This window comes from Entelurus aequoreus, linkage group LG20 (genome assembly GCF_033978785.1).
Source record: "Entelurus aequoreus isolate RoL-2023_Sb linkage group LG20, RoL_Eaeq_v1.1, whole genome shotgun sequence".
Taxonomy (NCBI): domain Eukaryota; kingdom Metazoa; phylum Chordata; class Actinopteri; order Syngnathiformes; family Syngnathidae; genus Entelurus; species Entelurus aequoreus.
Genome location: NC_084750.1, coordinates 44,325,127 through 44,345,479, shown reverse-complemented (window position 1 = coordinate 44,345,479; position 20,353 = coordinate 44,325,127). Strand labels below are relative to the sequence as shown.

At 35.9% G+C, this 20,353-nt stretch overlaps 1 protein-coding gene across 7 annotated transcripts in view; it reads left to right on the top strand.

Moving 5' to 3' along the window:
• zbtb8b (zinc finger and BTB domain containing 8B) overlaps nt 1-20,353 on the top strand; it is a 60,859-nt gene that overhangs the window by 20,289 nt on the left and 20,217 nt on the right. For 3 of the 7 annotated variants that reach the window (XM_062030132.1, XM_062030131.1, XM_062030138.1), the window contains one exon: nt 13,950-14,056. The exons of 2 other annotated variants lie outside the window; for them this stretch is intronic. The gene's annotated coding sequence lies outside the window, so the exon portion shown is untranslated. Of the gene's footprint in view, nt 1-13,949; nt 14,057-19,223; nt 19,377-20,353 lie in introns of those variants that run through there. 2 more of the 7 variants (XM_062030134.1, XM_062030137.1) reach the window with 2 other exon arrangements.

Sequence of the window (20,353 nt, the reverse complement as noted above, 5' to 3'; positions counted from 1 at the left end):
GATTATGGCTTACAACTTATGGAAACCTTGAGATGAAAATTTCAGGAAATTTTGGCTTTTCAAAAACTGTACACCATGATTTTCAAAATTATACAAAATATAAGATGGACATATTTCACTTTTTATGGGATTAGCTTACAGCACATTAGTTTTATTAAGTTTAGTTGCTGAAATTAATTATATAAATTTTTTGGGAGTTTCACCTGTATTTTATTTGTTCACCCTTTTTTTATTCATGTGAAACGATTTTTATTTTTATTTTTTTAAATCAAACTTGGAGTTGGGTATCTGGAAAGTAACCCCACTGTAGTTTTATTAAAGGAAATTGGCAAGTTTATTAAAAAATGTATTCAAAATATTTTGGAGTTTCCCCTGTATTTTATGTGGAGCTCCTCTCATTACAATTTTTTCACACCTTTTTTGATTTATGTGAAACTATTTTTACATAAAAAAAAAAAAATCAAATTAAGAGGTGGGGGCCTGAGACGTAACCCCTGCTATAATTTTATTAAAGAAAATGGTAAATTTTATTTTAAAAAAAGTACCATTTTATGTGGAGCTCCTCTCATTACAATGTTTTCACACTTTTTTTGTATTTATGTGAAACTATTTTTACATTAAAAAAAAAAAATCAAACTATGAGGTGGTGGTCTGAAACGTAACCCCTACTATAATTTTATTAAAGAAAATGGTCAATTTTATATAAAAAAAAAAGTTAAACAAGTCAGCATTCTACAAGATTAAAGACCTAATTTTGAAAAAAAATAAAAAATTTTTTTAATTGTGCAAGAAAAATAGTCAAAAGTAAAGTCATCATTTATTAGGTACTATGTGAATAATACTTATTACGTGAACAAATAAAAACTAAGTCACTAAAAAAGTTATTTTCTGAGAAAAATGTATATTGAAATTGCGTTGACTATTTCACAATTTCCCAGTCAAAGTACATGAAGCATTGTTGCATTCGCTGAGGGAGCGCTCATTTACCCCCCCCATTAAAATTGCAAAACATTGTGTGTTTTTGCAACACTCTGGTTTCACTTATGGTTCTGAGCTGGCCACACTTGCTGCTTGTTCCAGAGTGACGCAACTTGTATGAAAAACACACACGAGGACACAAGTAATTAAGAAGATGAATGAAGAAAGCAAATGAGTTAAATATGAGAATAGTTTTATAGTGTGTGCAGACATAAGACAGAGAGATCTGAGAGCTGATGAGATGGAATTCTGCAAGATTTCTGCCAGTCTTGATCCGCTATTTTAAGTCCTCTCCGCCACATCCCTCCAAACCACAACAAGGCGAAATTAACAAGCTCATGCTTTTGCAATTTTCACTTACGCGCCCACTCACGCTCACGGGAATCTTTCACACGAACGTTGACGGAATTTGTAAGACAAACACCCAGCTGCAATTATTCCAAACCATGCATGACTGTGGCAGCCATATTTGTTTGGTTGCATTCATGTCAGTCCGAATCTGCTGCGCGCCCCACATGCAATGCTTGTTACTGTCGGTGCCAGGGCCGCACTGAGCAGAATTTTGGGTAGGTGAAAAAAACGTTTTTTATTTTGACCTGGACTGACTACAAGAAAGCCACACACGGACACTGGAGTTCCTGGAATGACATCAATGGGATGCCAAGAGCCTTCATCAAGAACTTAATGATGCTGTTGAAGACCACTCTGGAAGCCAAATGTGGTTTCACGGCTCGGGCGCATTCCTATGCGCATTCATCCGTGCGGTCTCCCGAGCGCACCTCCAAGCGTGCGCCTGCGTGCGCCACTCCGGCTGCAGCAGGCAGCTGCATTCAGCCATCAATCAGTCAGCACTCAACACACCTGTCGCTGATGAGCTCCCTGGGCTTCTTAAGCCATAGCCGACCTGCGTTCCGGGCCAGAACGTAGTTCCCTGTTCCATACAGTGCTCATTGTGTGTTGTCCTGTGTCGTGTTCCTGCAGTCCCTCTTCGCTTCCCGGATTCAAGCTGTGCCTTGTCTCCCTGGATTCCCTCTGGTCCCCGTGCTGCCTTCCTGGATCTCGACCTCTCGCTTGGACACGGACTCTGACGCCCCGCTGCTGCCCTCGACCTCACGCCTGCTCACAGACCGCCGAGCTTGTCTTGCCCTTCTTGGACTTCCGCCTCTCATGACATGTACCACCGACAAATTGAAGAAGTGACTGGAAAAGCTTGGACTGAAAGACCCTGCAGAAGCACTAGTCATGTCAGCGAAAGAACAGGACCCAAACACAAGGTCAGTACAGCCCTGGGTCTACAACATCAGACAGGACACCAGGTGCAGGCTGCGCAGAGACAGTGTAGCACATCACAGCAGGGTGTAAGATGCTGGCAGGCAATGCTTCTATGGAGCACTATAACCAGCTACTGGAACATCTGTACCATATATGGACTGGAGGTCCTAGAATCAAGATGGAAGAAACCACCAAATGTAGTTGAGAACAACCAGGCCCAGATCTTGTGGGACTTGCAGACCCAGACTGACAAAATGGTGATGGCCTAGCAGCCTGACATAGCGGTTTGAAGACAGAGGTGCCGATAGCTGTAGCAATCCCAAGCGATAGCAGTACCCGGTAAAAGGAACGTGAAAAGATTGAGAAATGCCAAGAAGTGAAGGAGAAGCTAGAGAAAATGTAAAGTGTGATGGCAACAGTAGTGCCAGTAGTGATAGGGGCACTGGGGGCAACAACCCCCAAAATGGGTGGATGACTACAGCAGATAGCAGGAACAACATCTGACATCTCCGTCCAGTAGAGCACAATACTGGCAGAACTCTCTAGCTCCCAAGCCTCTATATATCATTTCCCTACCCGGTCTTTAAGGCAGGCAAACTGGCCAGGAAAAAGGGTGGATATAGGGCTTTGGAAAACCAGGAATTCTGGAAAATCCTGGAATTTTTTTGAACTTGGAAAAATGATAGTTTCCATTTCCAGAATGGTGGAATGTGTTGAAAATCAAGGGAAAGCCCGCGATTCCCGAACCTGCTGAACAGTTTGAAGTCGGAACGGTTTGAATCGGGTGAAAAATGTGGAAGGTAGAGAGCGCACCTAAATCTGGAGAAGAAGAAGAAGTTGTTGAAGAATAAATAGATGAATTTTGCTTTGGAGCATTCATACAATTACAATACATTACTTAGAGCAGTGTTTTTCAACCACTGTGCGCCGCGGCACACTAGTGTGCCGTGAAATACAGTCTGGTGTGCCGTGGGAGATTATGTAATTTCACCTAATTGGGTTAAAAATACTTTTGCAGACAAGTAATTATAATCCGTAAATAATGTGCCGTTTTTGGGTGTCTGTACTGTCTAGAGCTCGGCAGAGTAACCGTGTAATACTCTTCCATATCAGTAGGTGGAAGCCGGTAGCTAATAGCTTTGTAGATGTCGGAAACAGCGGGAGGCAGCGTGCAGGTAAAAAGGTATCTAATGCTTAAACCAAAAATAAACAAAAGGTGAGTGCCGCTAAGAAAAGGCATTGAAGCTTAGGGAAGGCTATGCAGAACGAAACTAAAAGTGAACTGGCTGCAAAGTAAACAAAACACAGAATGCTGGACGACAGCAAAGACTTACAGCGAGTGGAGCAGAGACGGCGTCCACAAAGTACGTCCGTACATGACATGACAATCAACAACGTCCCCACAGAGAAGGAAGGCGTCCGCACAACTTAAATAGTCTGGATTGCTAAAACAAAGCAGGTGTGGAGAATAGCGCTCAATGAAGACATGAAACTGCTACAGGAAAATACCAACAAAACAGGAAATAGCCACCAAAATAGGAGCGCAAGACAAGAAGTAAAACACTACACACAGTAAAACATCAAAAAAGTCCAAATAAGTCAGGGTGTGATGTGACAGTTGGTGACAGTACACCTACTTTAAGACAAGAGCTATATTGATGCATGTTTGTTATGCTTTAAAGTCATATCCAACAATTGCGAGAACGACTTTTTATTGTCAATATCGGCTACTGAGTTTCATTTTTTTAAGGACTTCTGCTTGTGGTGTGCCTCAGGATTTTTTCAATGACAAAAATGTGCCTTGGCTCAAAAAAGGTTGAAAAACACTGACTTGGAGAACAGGCGCCGTCATTTAGTTTGAACAAGATCAATAGGATGCATATTTCTATTGAAAAATGTGTATTAAAGCCTTTAATGACATGTACGCAATAGAGACGTGCACTAGATGTGATTTAGCCTCTGGAATCATCTGGTTGTCCTGCTTTGATTTTCATACACTATATTGCCAAAAGTATTTGGCCACCTGCCTTGACTCACATATGAAGTTGAAGTGCCATCCCATTCCTAACCCATCGGGTTCAATATGACGTCGGTCCACCTTTTGCAGCTATTGCACCTTCAACTCTTCTGGGAAGGCTGTCCACAAGGTTGCGGAGTGTGTTTATAGGAATTTTTTCCACCATTCTTCCAAAAGTACATTGGTGAGGTCACACAGTGATGTTGGTGGAGAAGGCCTGGCTCTCAGTTTCCGTTCTAATTCATCCCAAAGATGTTTTGTCGGGTTCAGGTCAGGACTCTGTGCAGGCCAGTCAAGTTCATCCACACCAGACTCTGTCACACGTGTCTATATGGACTTTGCTTTGTGCACTGGTGCACAGTCATGTTGGAAGAGGAAGTGGCCCGCTCCAAACTGTTCCCACAAGGTTGGGAGCATGGAATTGTCCAAAATGTTTTGGTATCCTGGAGCATTCAAAGTTCCTTTCAATGGAACTAAGGGGCCAAGCCTAACTCCTGAAAAACAACCCCACACCATAGTTCCTCCTACACCAAATTTCACACTCGGCACAATGCAGTCCGAAATGTAGCGTTCTCCTGGCAACCTCCAAACCCAGACTGGTCCATCAGATTGCCAGATGGAAAAGCGTAATTCATCAATCCAGAGAAGGCGTCTCCACTGCTCTAGAGTCCAGTGGCGACATGCTTTACACCACGTATGGTGATGTATGGCTTAGATGCAGCTGGCCGGCCAAATAAACCCATTCCATGAAGCTCTCTGCGTACTGTACGTGGGCTAATTGGAAGATCACGTGAAGTTTGGAGCTCTGTAGCAACTGACTGTGCAGAAAGTCTTTGCACTACGCGCTTCAGCATCCGCTGACCCCTCTGTCAGTTTACGTGGCCTACCACTTCGTTGCTGAGTTGCTGTTGTTCCCAAACTCTTCCATTTTCTTACAATAAAGCCGACTTTGGAATATTTAGGAGCGAGGAAATTTCACGACTGGATTTGTTGCACAGGTGGCATCCTATGACAGTTCCACGCTGGAAATCACTGAGAGCGGCCCATTCTTTCACAAATGTTTGTAGAAACAGTCTCCATGCCTAAGTGCTTGATTTGATACACCGGGCCAAGTGATTAGGACACCTTTGGATGGGTGGCCAAATACTTTTATTATAATACAGTCGGCGTATTAATGCCTGCAACCTAAAGCTGCTAGTTAGGATTGGCGTGGGAACTGGCACCAGACCGCCTTGGCAGTGTCCACCATACTGGACCCATGTCGGAATGGATGTGTCAGTCTGGACTGCTGCTTGATTCACTCGCCGCTTGTTTGGACACACGAGACATTCACCATGAGGACCATGTCGCTCTTCAGTCCTCCAGCTTGTTTAGAGACTCGCATTCCGGGAGCTTGCCGTGAGGAAGGCGGGCTCCTGTGTCCTGGGGGCCGCGAGGTGCCAGTCACGGCTGCGCGAGGGCGGCTCAGTCTGCTTGTCACCGTGCGAGACGGAGGAGAGAGAAAGTCCTCCCTCCTCATCCGGCTCCCCCGCGCAAAGATAAATAGAGAGGCTAAAAGGCGGCGAGGAGACGCAGAAAGGAGCTTTTGTGGCTTCTGAGTGGGGTCTCTTTCATGGCCGTTCCCACAGCATTGAGCGTGATGACATTCACCATGTTTCACACACACACTGATGGGACTGCGGTGACTTTCGCTGGTGCCGGGCCCCAGACGAGATGGCGAGGGCCCCGAAGAGCCACAGGCAGCCATTGTGCTGTCGCCGCGGAAACCAGCCTCTTTATGTCAGACATGTTTTTCTGTTTGTTTTCTTTTTTATGGCTTTAATGTGGGCAGTGGCGAATGTTTCCCCTTTCAAACCCTCTCCCCACTCCCACTGACTGATCTGCGTTATTTCCCCCCCAATAGCCATCTTCCTCCCACCAATCCATCCCCCCTTCCATTCCCTGTATCCCTCATGTTTTCCGTCTATGTTTCACATCAGGGATCATCGTTTGCGCAGACGTCGTCCGCATGTTTGTCGCAAATTATTTTCCCCATAGGAAATAATGTCAAGTCGATGAAATAGTTCCAGGCTCAAGCCCTCATAAAAAACCTGGAAATGCACGAGCCACGCATTAAAGCAAAGGGCCGTGGTCCGTTTACGGTCCGCTGCTGTTTTCTTATTGGCACATTCTAGCAAATAAAATAAACATATCCCGGATTAGAACGTAACTAAGAAACCGAAAACAAAAATTAACTCGCCTTGAAAATGAAAATGGTGGAGGGTCTGTACGTTTTACTGTACGTGGTGTTTGATGATGTCATGGTGGACATGACAGGGCGCCCCACCAAACACGCAGCTCACACGCCGTGCATATTGCAGGTTGTCAAAAAAAAAATAGATTTTTGAATTTGTAAATATTTTTAATCGATTGAAAAACTTTTTTTTATTTTTTATCTGTCCACTCCAGCCACTCGGGCAATCAAATAGTTGATGTGGATCAAGGGTGTCGAACACGGTTACACTTAGGGCCACATGGCAGTTATGGCTGCCCTAAGGCCGCTAATTTATGAATATAAATGTATAAGAATTCACCTCATGATATTATTAAATTAATTGCTGTGCATTTGATTATTATATTTGTATTACATACACTCTAAAAAAATATATATTTTTCAGTGAAAAAAACAAAAAACAGGTACCTGAGTCGCCACAACTTCACTTTAAAATGTACGATGGTTTTTACAGCAAATTACTGTAAATGGAAAAACGGTACAATAGTTGTTGTTTTTTACTGTAAAATCCAGTTTTGTATTGTCATTTCTACAGTGTACAATTTGATGAAGAACTTGCTTTGATTTAACCAAGCATATATTTATTTTGTTTACATTTTAAAAAAGTTTGAAACTAATGATAGTATTATACTTGTTGCATTATTAGATGAAGTTTAAAGTATACTCAATAGCATGCAATACATGTCTTTCTGTCTGGCACAATGAAAAGATTTTAGTAAATTTAGTAAATGATAAAATGCTTTATTGACCCATATTATTTCAGCTATTTTTTACTTGCAAATCTTTTTTTAATTGAATAAAATAGTAGCTGTATTCAATTAAAAAAAGATTTGCAAGTAAAAAATTGCTGAAATAATATGAGTCAATAAAGCATTTTATCATTTACTAAAATCTTTTCATTGTGCCAGACAGAAACACATGTATTGCATGCTTTTTTTATTTGCTAATTGTTAAAAAAACAAAACAAAACAATTTTCTCCAGGTAAAAAACAATTAGCAAATAAAAAAGACAGAAATAAAAATAAAATAGCTCTTTTTTACTTACAAATCTTTTTTTAATTTAAAAAAACAAAACTATTTTATTCAATTAAAGAAAGATTTGCAAGTAAAAAACAGCTATTTTATTCATTTTTTTTAAAAAAATATTCGAAGGTAAAAAAAACAACTTTCTGCTAGTAAAAAAAAATTTGCAAGTAAAAAAAACGATTTTTTTTCAATTAAAAACTATTTGCATGCCAAAACACTTTTATTCAATTGAAAAAAACCGTTTTGCAAGCAGAAAAAACTACTTTCTTTGATTAAAAAAATCAATTCGTAAATGGAAAAACTATTTAATTTATTTAAAACAATTTGCAATAATACAAAAAAAATTCTGCAAGTAAAAAAAACGATTCGCAGGTATGAAAACTATTTTCTGCAGGTAAAAAAACTATTTGTTAGTAAAAACAAGATTTTCTGCAGGTAAAAAAAAAGATTTGCAAGTATAAAAACTTTTTTTCTGCAGGTAAAAAATAATATTCGCAAGTATAACAACTATTTTCTGCAGTAAAAAAAAACAAAAAACGATCCACAAGTATAAAAACTATTTTCTGCATGTAAAAAAAAGTAAACGATCCGCAAGTATAAAAACTATTTCTTTCAAGTTAAAACTTTTGCCAGTAATATTCCACACACTAGCACTCAGAGCACCTGTAATTTGCACTCTAAAATGACAGGTGGTGCTGCTGAGTCAATTTAAGGTCATCAGAGCTACTTCTTTTTGCGCATGGTGCTGTCCGCCAAAAGTAACAAAGAAGAAGAAACCAGGTCGGGCGTAAAATGGCGGACAGAAAAGAGGGGAAACTTACAGGTTAACTTGAAGTTTGAGCTCGTTTTCCGTAAGTAAACACATTTTAGTCTGTATGTGGACGCAGATACTTGTTTTTCTGCTGATATCAGGCCGGTATCAATATCGGATTAGGTCACCCCGAGCTTTTAGTAATCATTTGAAGTGATGACTTACACATAATTGGAGCAGGACAGTGTTTGCATAGCAATACTGCCACCTACTGCCTGTTGGTGTAAGTCTTCTTGAGTTGTCTACATGCGTAAAGAAGTGTATTGAGTATTGCCATACTTCTTTGTTTCTTTGACTTTTGGGGGGAAATGTTTGACTTTGGAAGTTCCCACTCTTCTTTGTGTGTTAAAGACGCCCCCACCCTGACTACAGGAATATAAAAAGGAGATGGTAGAGTGGGGGAAAAAAAAAAAAATCAAAAATCAAACTGGATGCCCAAAAGTCTTCCAGTGAACAAAGTTGGAAAAAGCCAGCGGTTTCTATTTTTAAGTGTGAGAAGAATTCTTCCCAGTGCCATGTCTCCGAGGCACGTCGGGCCGTAATCACTTCATTGTGACTCGCACATCACACAGGCCGCACACAAGAAAGAAAAAGTGATAAATGAAAACAACTGTGCTTCATTTCAAGAAGGGACTCGCCACTTTGAACATTCTACCCTTGAAACGTGACCGTCAGTCAAGGTCATTTCTCCCTGCGGCATAATCAGGCCACAATAATTTGCCAGCGTCGGCTCCAAAAGGGTGGAGAGGGTGCTGCCGCATCGTTGTTTGACACCCCAGGGTGCCGCCCGCTCTCTGACAGCCTCTTAGTAAAGCAAATCCCTCTACTAACTGAACACCTCCCATTATCACGGAGGCGTCCGTTGACACGTCACCCCCGTGGCATCTCGGAGGAGAGGCCGCGAGCTGCCAAATAAAACATGTCAACTTCAAAAAAACCAAAAAAAAACCCTGCATTGCTCAGTCATTTTTAGCTTTTTAGATTATAATGAGTGCATATGAACAATTTGAGTGGTTTTAATGATGTTTTTAAGTTCACACATTGTGACCCTGCAGGCAGGAGACATTGAAACAACATTGACAACTTGTTGAATTAGGTAATGACGTTGAGCAACTCAAACATAACGTTGAAACAACATGCTTTTTGACGACGTTTATTCAATGTCAGGTTGTGACGTTGATTTGACCAACCAATATTCTACAACTCAAACATAACGTTGAGACAACATGCTTTTTGACAACGTTTAATCAATGTTGGGGTCTGACGTTATGAGCATTGAAATTTGGTCATTTTCCCAACCAATATTCTACAACACAAATACAACGTTGAAACAACATGCTTTTTGGCGAAATTTAATCAATGTCGGGTTCTGACGTTGATTTGACGATTGAAATTAGGTCATTTCCCAACCAATATTCTACAACACTAATATAACATTCAGTGTTTCCCATAAACTGCCAAGATACCTGTGGCGGTGGGGGCGTGGCTATGGGCGTGGTCACCATGACACCATCGAGTAATTTGCATAATTTACTACAATGATTTGATTTTCTCTAAAAAGGCTCAAAAAATGTATACTTACTAATTAATAATAACAGTTTTGTTTTAAACGTCCATCCATCCATTTTACAATATAATTACATCACTTTATGTACATATTTATATACAGATTTGAACAATAAGTTATTCACTGAAATATGTTTATTAATTGTGGTTCTTACAAAAAATATATCTTATAAAATATAAAAGCTAAAATGTCTCTTAAAGCTCTGCCCCTTTAATTAGTGCATACTTAATAATTTAACTTTAGCCTACTACTACAACCATATTATTTACCAGCAACATAAAGTGAAACAGAGGCAGAGGTGTCCTGCCACAGTCAGTAACAAATAAACAAAAAACAGTAGTGGTGGTAGATAGACACAGAGCTTCATCAAACATCTGATCCACTGAACAAAGAGCTCCAAAAATCTTGAACTTTAGACTGCCATCAGTTTTACTCCCTACACTTAACCATGTGTTTCCTACTGCCTGCAGACTTTGCACCCTTTGTTATATACACATGTTGTGTTTCTAATATAAATATTTTTAATAAAGTCAAATACAAATAAGGCAACAAGAGAAGTATCCAACACTTCTCTTTTGTAAAGTAAATCTGAACAGCCGATATGGGCATCTACATCAACTGTATGATTTGCCTGAGAAGCTGGAGAGGACAAAAAAAGTTATTTTTATTTTTTTTTATTTTTTATTTGTTTATTTATTTATTTTTATTTGTGGCGGACGTAATTCTTTCGTGGCGGGCCGCCACAAATAAATGAATGTGTGGGAAACCCTGACATTGAAACAACATGCTTTCTGACAACCTTTAATCAATGTTAGGTTGTGACGTTGTTTTGACCATTGAATTTTGGTCATTTTCCCAACCATTATTTTACAACACAAATACAATGTTGAAACAACATGCTTTTTGGTGACGTTTAATCAATATTGGTTTCTGACGTTGATTTGACATTGGAATTTTGGTAATTTCTCAACCAATATTCTGCAATACAAATACAACGTTGAAACAACATGCTTTTTGATGACCTTTAATCAATGTTAGGTTCTGACGTTGGCTTGACTATTGAAATTTGGTAATTTCCCAACCAATATTCTACAACACAAATACAACCTTAAAACAACATACTTTTTTACAACGTTTAATCAATGTCAGGTTGTGACGTTGACTTGACAATTGAATTTTGGTAATTTTCCCAACCGATATTCTACAACACTAATATAACAACATGCTTATTGACAACGCTTAATCAACGTCAGGTTGTGACGTTGACTTGACCATTGAATTTTGGTCATATCCCAACCAACAACGTTGATCCAAAGTTGGACATCAAAGTCCTCTGAATTTACAAATTAAACTATTTTGCAGCATTGTTTAAAAGTCAGTTTTAAAGGGCATGTATGTGTAATCAACGTTGTATTAATGTCTTCTGCCTGCTGTGGAAGTATTTTTACTACACATTCATTTCTACTGCTTGTGCCTTTCGTAGAAAATGTATTTATTTGGCAATTTATTTTACACTGAGTAAAATTTGTGAGAGTAGCATTTTAACCGAGTAAACTGCAGTATAAGATGTTTTATTTGATATGTAACGATGTCATTTGTCTTAGTTTGTTTTGTTTACTATTTAAACCCAATTATTTTTATCCTGCTAGCATGTTAGCAAGCTAGCGTGTTTCCCCTTTCAACACATACTGTATATTTTACTGTATACGAAGGGATACTAATGACCGGCACTCAACTGTACCAAATTTCGGTACTTTTGTGTGTGTTAAAAATGTTTTTATTTATTTTTGTAAAATTTTTAATTTTACATTTTTTTATTTTAACATTCAAAATGAACTGATTATGAAAACTGCTGTCCAGTTGTTTTATCATCATCATATTATTATTTTTATTATTATCATTTGCAAGTATGACATTAGGTCGCCAATACAGTTGCAAGTCCAAGGTTTTTGTTGCGCCCTGAAAAGTGTTAATACAGTAAGTATTGTACTTATTACACACCAGCTGTTTGAGTGTAGCGTGCATCTTTGTTGTAGTTTTCACCAACAAATGTGTAGGTGTTGAAATTGCCATGTAAAATTGCCATACTAATCAGTAGCATATCAATAGCACAGCCAATGTTTATTAGCATCAATCTAGCACATTTTTGGAAAATTGGAGCCTTACTGTTTTAGTTGCATTGGAGCGTTTTTTAAGTTAATTCCTTTATTTTCATTGAAAATTGCAACATTACCTCGAGGTTGATAATGTGTAGCTATTGCAAAATATATTCAATTTATTTTGTTAACTGCATTTATATTTTTTTCACATTTATTATTTTTACAGTCTTCCCTTGCCACATCACGCTTCAAAGTTTGCGGCTTAACTTGTTTAAGTTTAAGTTGGCTATTATGTTTATGTTTACATTTTATTTTTTATCATTTACAATTATCTTCTTTGACACTAGCATATTAGCTCGCTAGCATGTCACTCCTTTAAGCTGAATTTGAAACGTTAGCTACCTTATAGAATATGTATTATTTTTGTGTCTAAGTTGGTTATGTTTTGTTATGATCCGTTGCCCGGATCATGTTCTGTTTGTTTTGGACTCCCTCAGTTCCTGTTTTGTGCACCCTTGAGTTTGTTTTCTGTTACCATGGGTGCTGATTGGTTTCAGCTTCCTCTGATTAGTGTCTAGGATACTCACCTGCTGCCAGGCACTAATCAGAGTGCTATTTATTCCCGTTTCTTTCCACACTCAGTCTGGCTTCCTAATTTGCTACATGCAACAGTTAACGACGGTTTGATTCCTCTTTTTTTATACCGTATTTTTCGGAGTATAAGTCGCTCCGTAGTATAAGTTGCACCGGCCGAAAATGCACAATAAAGAAGGGGAAAAACATATATAAGTCGCACTGGAGTATAAGTCGCATTTTTGGGGGAAATGTATTTGATAAAAGCCAACACCGAGAATAGACATTTGGAAGGCAATTTAAAATAAATCAAGAATAGTGAATAACAGGCTGAATAAGTGTACGTTATATGAGGCATAAATAACCAACTGAGAACGTGCCTGGTATGTTAACGTAACATATTATGGTAAGAGTCATTCAAATAACTATAACATATAGAACATGCTATACGTTTACCAAACAATCTGTCACTCCTAATCGCTAAATCCCATGAAATCTTATATGTTTAGTCTCTTACGTGAATGAGCTAAATAATATTATTTGATATTTTACGCTAATGTGTTAATAATTTCACACATAAGTCGCTCCTGAGTATAATTCGCACCACCGGCCAAACTATGAAAAAAACTGCGACTTATAGTCCGAAAAATACGGTAATTGTGAAAAATAAATATAAATATAAATAAACATGTAACGATCTAGGCGCACGGTGATGCGGGGGTTGTTCTCCCAAGATGCAGACGGACTTCGGACACAGCGTGCAGGTAGGAAGTGATTTATTTAAGCAATAAATCAGGTGGGAACAAACAAAAGCGTTCTCATAGCACGGAAGGCAAAAGCTAAGGGGGCTAGCGTGGGAGCTAGCAAACAAAATGAGCTTAGCATGGAAGCTAGCATAAACAAAAGAGCCTAGCGTGGAAGCTAGTACCGTATTTTTCGGACTATAAGTCGCAGTTTTTTTTATTTCAAATTGCCTTTCAAATGTCTATTCTTGGTGTTGGCTTTTATCAAATACATTTCCCCCCAAAAATGTGACTTCTACTGCAGTGCGACTTATATATGTTTTTTTCCTTCTTTATTATGCATTTTCGGCCGTTGTGACTTATACTCCGGAGCGACTTATACTCCGAAAAATACGGTGCTGTTTTGCATTTATCATTAACTTCCTTGTTATTAGCATATTAGCTTGCTAGCATGTCATTCTTTTAGGCTGTATTTGCAAAATTAGTTGTGTTAAACAATTTGTGACAACAGCGCAATTCTCAATTTATGTTTGTTATTATGTTTAGTTTGTTATTTGAACTGAAAAATTGAACTCTGTTGCTGTTTTCCAGTTGCCGCGCTGTATGAACGGAACAGAATTGGGGAACTTTTGCGGGATCGCCGTGCAAAGGAGCCTCCAGACGGAAGTCGTAAAAGAAAAAGTGGCAACAAAACAGAAGTATGTCGCTGAAAGGCAACACGTGTGCACACAAACACGGCGTCGCTCTCAGACATGAGCGATGTTTGAGGTCAGCGTTTGAGGATGCTTGGCGAGCTGCATTTAGCCCGGCGGCCTTTGATCGTCGCACTCCGGGCCATGGCAGAGTTCTCGCGGGGCCCTTCGCTACCGGAAGCTTGCGGTGTGGGAAGGCTCCGCCGTGCTAAATATACAATAATAAAAAGGCTGGCAGATTTATTTCAGTCGCGAAAAGAAAGAAAGAAGCGTGAGACATGATAATTACAGAGAAAGGGAGAGCGGTGTCTCCCAAATAAAGAGGGGCGCCTGCTGTGTGGGACCCCCAATGATCAGAACAAAAGCCACCACATGCCAATTGCTCATTGGCCAACAATAACAAATAGAAATGCAGCCAGAGAGGAAAATCTTTCCCTTTTTTTTTTGCCCACTTCCCTGCACTCTGAGCTTTTTCATCCCCCAGTTGAGGGTCGTCTTGAATTCCAGAGATTCTTGCCCCCCCGCACCACGACTCTGTGACCCCCGCTAAGGAGACGGCGCTAGGAATGGAAAAGGCCGCCGCCGCCGTCCCTCGGGCCGGCTCTGCCTCCATTGTCCCGAGTCTTTAATCAGGCCCCCGTTGTGGCTCGCGCTGCCACCGTGGTGCGTTGTCTCAGCCTGGGAAAATGCAGGCCTGAGTGCTCGCTCCACCGCAAGAGGCGAGAGGGCGGTCGCCGCAGGGCCCTCGCTGCCAGACTGCGGCTCCCAGTGCGGCTGACAAACACAATAAGCGTGGATGCAAACCTTACACGGAGCATGTTTGCTTTCTAAGACTTTGATCTGCAGGCGCATCCCATTGCATGAGTCAATCGTAAATCTTTTCTCGCTGCTTTGCAGAGCTAATCCAAACCTCCGCTATATCATGTAAGCGAAGGACTCCGATACAAGCCTCTTTCAATCAGAGCCAATAGCGATGGAAACCAGTTTATGATCATGTTTTTTATGGACTGCCATAAAACCGGAGGAGACATATGCACAGTTTGTCTGTGGTATTCACAGGCAGGCATGCGTTTGCCATGGGAAAATATCATTTAAGTCACTTCCAAGCTGTGGGTGTGTCAGAGCAATGAATAATAATAATAATTTGTTTACTGCCACCAGGAAAATCGCTTCTTAAAAACGAAACACGTCGGCATTTATTTGTAATTGCCTTTTGCCATAATTTACACAGTAACTCCTGAACTATGACATATTTTCTTAATCCCTAATATTTTTTAAATATTCTGTGATAATATGATGTATTTTAAATTAATCTCAACTCATTTATTTTATGTATTTAATCAAGAACATAATTATGCTTTACTCTTGCAATATTTGTTGTTTTTATTGAAAGATTAAATAGAATAAAGTGACAAACAATACAAAAAGATTTTTAAAAATACAAGAAATAAATACATTAAAATGTGGTTTATCTAAAACAACTTTATTTGTAATTGTGTTTTGCCATAATTTACATAGTAGTTCCTGAACTGTGACATATTTTCTTAATCCCTAATATTTTTAAAATATTCTGTGATAATATAATATATTTTAAATTAATCTCAACTCATTTATTTTATTTATTTAATTAAAAACATAATTGTTCTATAGTCTTGCAATTTTTATTTTATTTTTATTAACAGATTAAATATAAAAAAGTGAGGAACCATTAAAAAATATTTAAAAAAATACAATAAATAAATACATAAAAATGTGGTTTATCTAAAACAACTTTATATGTAATTGTGTTTTGCCATAATTTACACAGTGACTCCGGAACTATGACTTAATTTATTAATCCCTAATATTTTTTAAATATTCTGTGATAATATAATATATTTTCAATCAATCTCAACTCATTTATTTTATTCATTCAACTAAAAACATAATAATTATTTACTCTTGCAATATTTTTTGTTTTTAGTGAAAGATTAAATAGAATAAAGTGAGAAACAATACAAAAAGATTTTTAAAAATGCAATAAATAAATAATGTGGTTTATCTAAAACAACTTTATTTGTAAATGCGTTTTGCCATAATTTACACAGTAACTCCTGAACTATGACATATGTTCTTAATCCCTAATTTTTTTTTTTAATATTCTGTGATAATATAATATATTTTAAATTAATGTCAACTCATTTATTGTATGTATTTAATTAAAAACATAATTATGCTTTACTCTTGCAATATTTGTTGTTTTTATTGAAAGATTACATAGAATAAAGTGACAAACAATACAAACGTATTTTTTTAAATGCAATAAATAAATACATAAACATTTGGTTTATCTAAAACAACTTTATTTGTAAATTGTGTTTTGCCATAATTTACATAGTAGCTCCTGAACTGTGACATATTTTCTTAATCCCTAATATTTTTGAATTATTCTGTGATAATATAATATATTTTAAATTGATCTCAACTCTTTTATTTTATTGATTTTATTAAAAACATAATTGTTCTTTAGTCTTGCAATATTTGTTGTTTTTATTAACAGATTAAATATAAATGAGTGAGAAACAATACAAAAATATTTTTAAAAATACAAGAAATAAATACATTAAAAATTGGTTTATCGAAAACAACTTTATTTGTAATTGTGTTTTGCCATAATTTACACAGTAATTCCTGAACTGTGACATATTTTCTTAATCTCTAATATTTTTTGAATATTCTGTGATAATATAATATATTTTAAATAAATTTCAACTCATTTATTGTATTTATTTAACCAATACATAATTATTCTTTACTCTTGCAATATTTTTTGTTTTTATTGAAAGATTAAATAGAATAAAGTGAGAAACAATACACTTTTTTTTTTAAATACAAGAAAAAATACATAAAAATTTGGTTTATCTAAAACAACAGTTTTTTGTAATTGCGTTTTGCCATAATTTACACAGTAACTCCTGAACTAAGACATATATTCTTAATCCCTAATATTTTAGAAATATTCTGTGACAGTGTAATATATTTTAAATTAATCTCAACTAAATGTATTTGAATTATTTAATTACAAACATAACAATTCTTTACTTTTGCAATATTTTTGTTTTTATTGAAAGATCAAATAGAATAAAGTGAGAAACAATATAAAAATATTTGAAAAAATACAAGAATTAAATACATGAAAATGTGGTTTATCTAAAGCAACTTTATTTGTAATTGTGTTTTGCCATAATTTACACAGTAACTCCTGAACTATGACATATTTTCTTAATCCCTAATATTTTTTAGATATTCTGTGATAATATAATATATTTTAAATTAATTTCAACTCATTTATTGTATTTATTTAATTAAAAACATAATTATTCTTTAATCTTGCAATATTTTTTGTTTTTATTGAAAGCTTAAATAGAATAAAGTGAGCAACAATACAAAAAGATTTTTAAAAATACAATAAATAAATACATAAAAATGTGGTTTATCTAAAACAACTTTATTTGTAATTGCGTTTTGCCATAATTTACACAGTAACTCCTGAATTATGACATATTTGCTTAATCCCTAATATTTTTTGAAATATTCTGTGATAATATAATATATTTTAAAGTAATCCCAGCTCATTTATTTTATTGATTTTTTTTTTTTTTTTTTGCAAAATGTTTTGTTTTTATTGAAAGATTAAATAGAATAAAGTGAGAAACAATACAAAAATATTTTTAAAATTACAAGAAATAAAAACATAAAAATGTGGTTTATCTAAAACAACTTTATTTGTAATTGTGTTTTGCCATAATTTACACAGTAACTCCTGGACTATGATATATTTTCTTAATCCCTAATATTTTTGAAATATTATGTGATAATATAATATATTTTAAATTAATCTCAACTCATTTATTGTATTTATATATATAAAATCATAGTTATTATTTACTTTTGCACTATTTTTAGTTTTTATTGAAAGATTAAATAGAATAAAGTAAGAAACAATACAAAAATATTTTTAAAAAAATACAATAAATAAATACATAAAGATTTGGTTTATCTTCCATCCATCCATTTACTACCACTTGTCCCTTTTGAGGTCGCGGGGGGTGCTGGAGCCTATCTCAGCTGCATTCGGGCGGAAGGCGGGGTACACCCTGGACAAGTCGCCACCTCATTTATTTATTTAAATAAAAAAATAATTATTCTTTTTTTTAAATTGCAAAATGTTTTGTTTTTATTGAAAGATTAAATAGAATAAAGTGAGAAACAATACAAAAAATTTTTTTTTTAAAAACAACAAATAAATACATAAAAATTTGGTTTATCTAAAACAACAGTCTTTAAAATTGCGTTTTGCCATAATTTACACAGTAAATCTTGAACTGTGACATATTGTCTTAATCCCTAATATTTTAGAAATATTATGTGATAATATAATATATTTTAAATTAATCTCAACTAATTTATTGTATTTATATAATAAAAAACATTGTTATTATTTACTCTTGCAATATTTTTTGTTTTTATTGAAAGATTAAATAGAATAAAGTAAGAAACAATACAATAATATTTTTTTTAAAATACAAGAAAAAAATACATTAAAATGTGGTTGATCTAAAACAACTTTATTTGTAATTGCATTTTGCTATAATTTACAAAATAACTCTTGAACTATGACATATTTTCTTAATCCCTAATATTTTTGAAATATTATGTGATAATATAATATATTTTAAATTAATCTCAACTCATCTATTAAATCAAAAACATAATTATTATTTACTCTTGCAATATTTTTTGTTTTTATTGAAAGATTAAATAGAATAAAGTGGGAAACAATACAAAAGGATTTTCAAAAATACAATTAGTAAACACATAAAAATTGGGTTTATCTAAAACAATTGAAATTCGTCCAATAAAAACAATAATTTAAGGGCTTTTCTTTTTCTAACCTTTTACCAAGATTGCATTAATAATTTCAAATGATTAATTCAGTGGGAACATTTGGGTTTCACTTTCAGAAACTAAAAAAAAATTAAAGATTGCAACATAATGTTATTAATACTCATTTCTAAATTGCACTCTTGCAATAATAATAATAATAATAATAATGAAGATAGTTAATCCGGGAAATGCAGTTTTTCATCACCACAAACGTCACTGTTTGTGACCGCGCCCCCGCCACTCCTGATTGGCCAATTGAGCAACGTCATTCATAATAAATGCGGAAGTACTGTTCGGCTGTTTTTCCGGTCTCAAAATATAGCAAAAAAAGAATGTCCTTGGTGCTTTAAATGTTTCCAAAAGCACGGTAGATCGAGGCTTTTTGCACTTTTTGTTACGGGTAAGTGAGTGAGATAGACCTGTTTAGTGTTTTAATGTGCCAGGTGCTTGCATACGTTGGTGTTGTACTGCTAGCAGTTAGCAGTTAGCAGCAAGAGCCAACGCTATGTATTCATTTCTAGTGGTTTTATCATGTCAAGGCGCTAAATGTTAGCTTCAGCTTGTTCAACATGTCTGATGGAAGCTGCTGACACATGTTGACTTATTGTCCTCTTCGTGAAGCGAGATGAGCGATGCAAGACACTGAGATCCTCTTGTAAACACACACTGCAGGCGTGCGTTTAGAATTGAAATAAAACATGATTTATATGAAACAAAACCTTACAAAGAACAGTAATACGTTTCATTTTCCTCTGATAAATATTAAGTTATGAATTTTTTAAACAGGTGAAAATGACCTTACTTGTGGTCAACTTATTTATTACAAAGTAATAGGGCTCAATTTTAAGTGTGACTCTTATTTAAAAAAAACCTCATAACTTTCCTTATATTTATTCAATTTTTAAAAGGTGTGTATCATTACAAAGATTGCTAAACAAAGAAAGATAAATAAAAAAAGGTTTGTTATAGAGGATGTTAACGATTCTAAATAAATACATTCCAAAGTACTGCATATATGTGTGTATATATGTGCATATATGTGTGTATATATGTGCATATAGAGTACGTTTGTATATATGTGCATATACATGTGTAATAATGTGTGCATATATATGTGTAATAATGTGTGTAAATACGTGCATATACGTGTGTATATGTGTGCATAAATGTGTGTATGTATGTACAAACCCCGTTTCCATATGAGTTGGGAAATTGTGTTAGATGTAAAAATAAACGGAATACAATGATTTGCAAATCCTTTTCAACCCATATTCAGTTGAATGCACTACAAAGACAACATATTTGATGTTCAAACTCATAAACTTTATTTTTTTTTTGCAAATAATAATTAACTTAGAATTTCATGGCTGCAACACG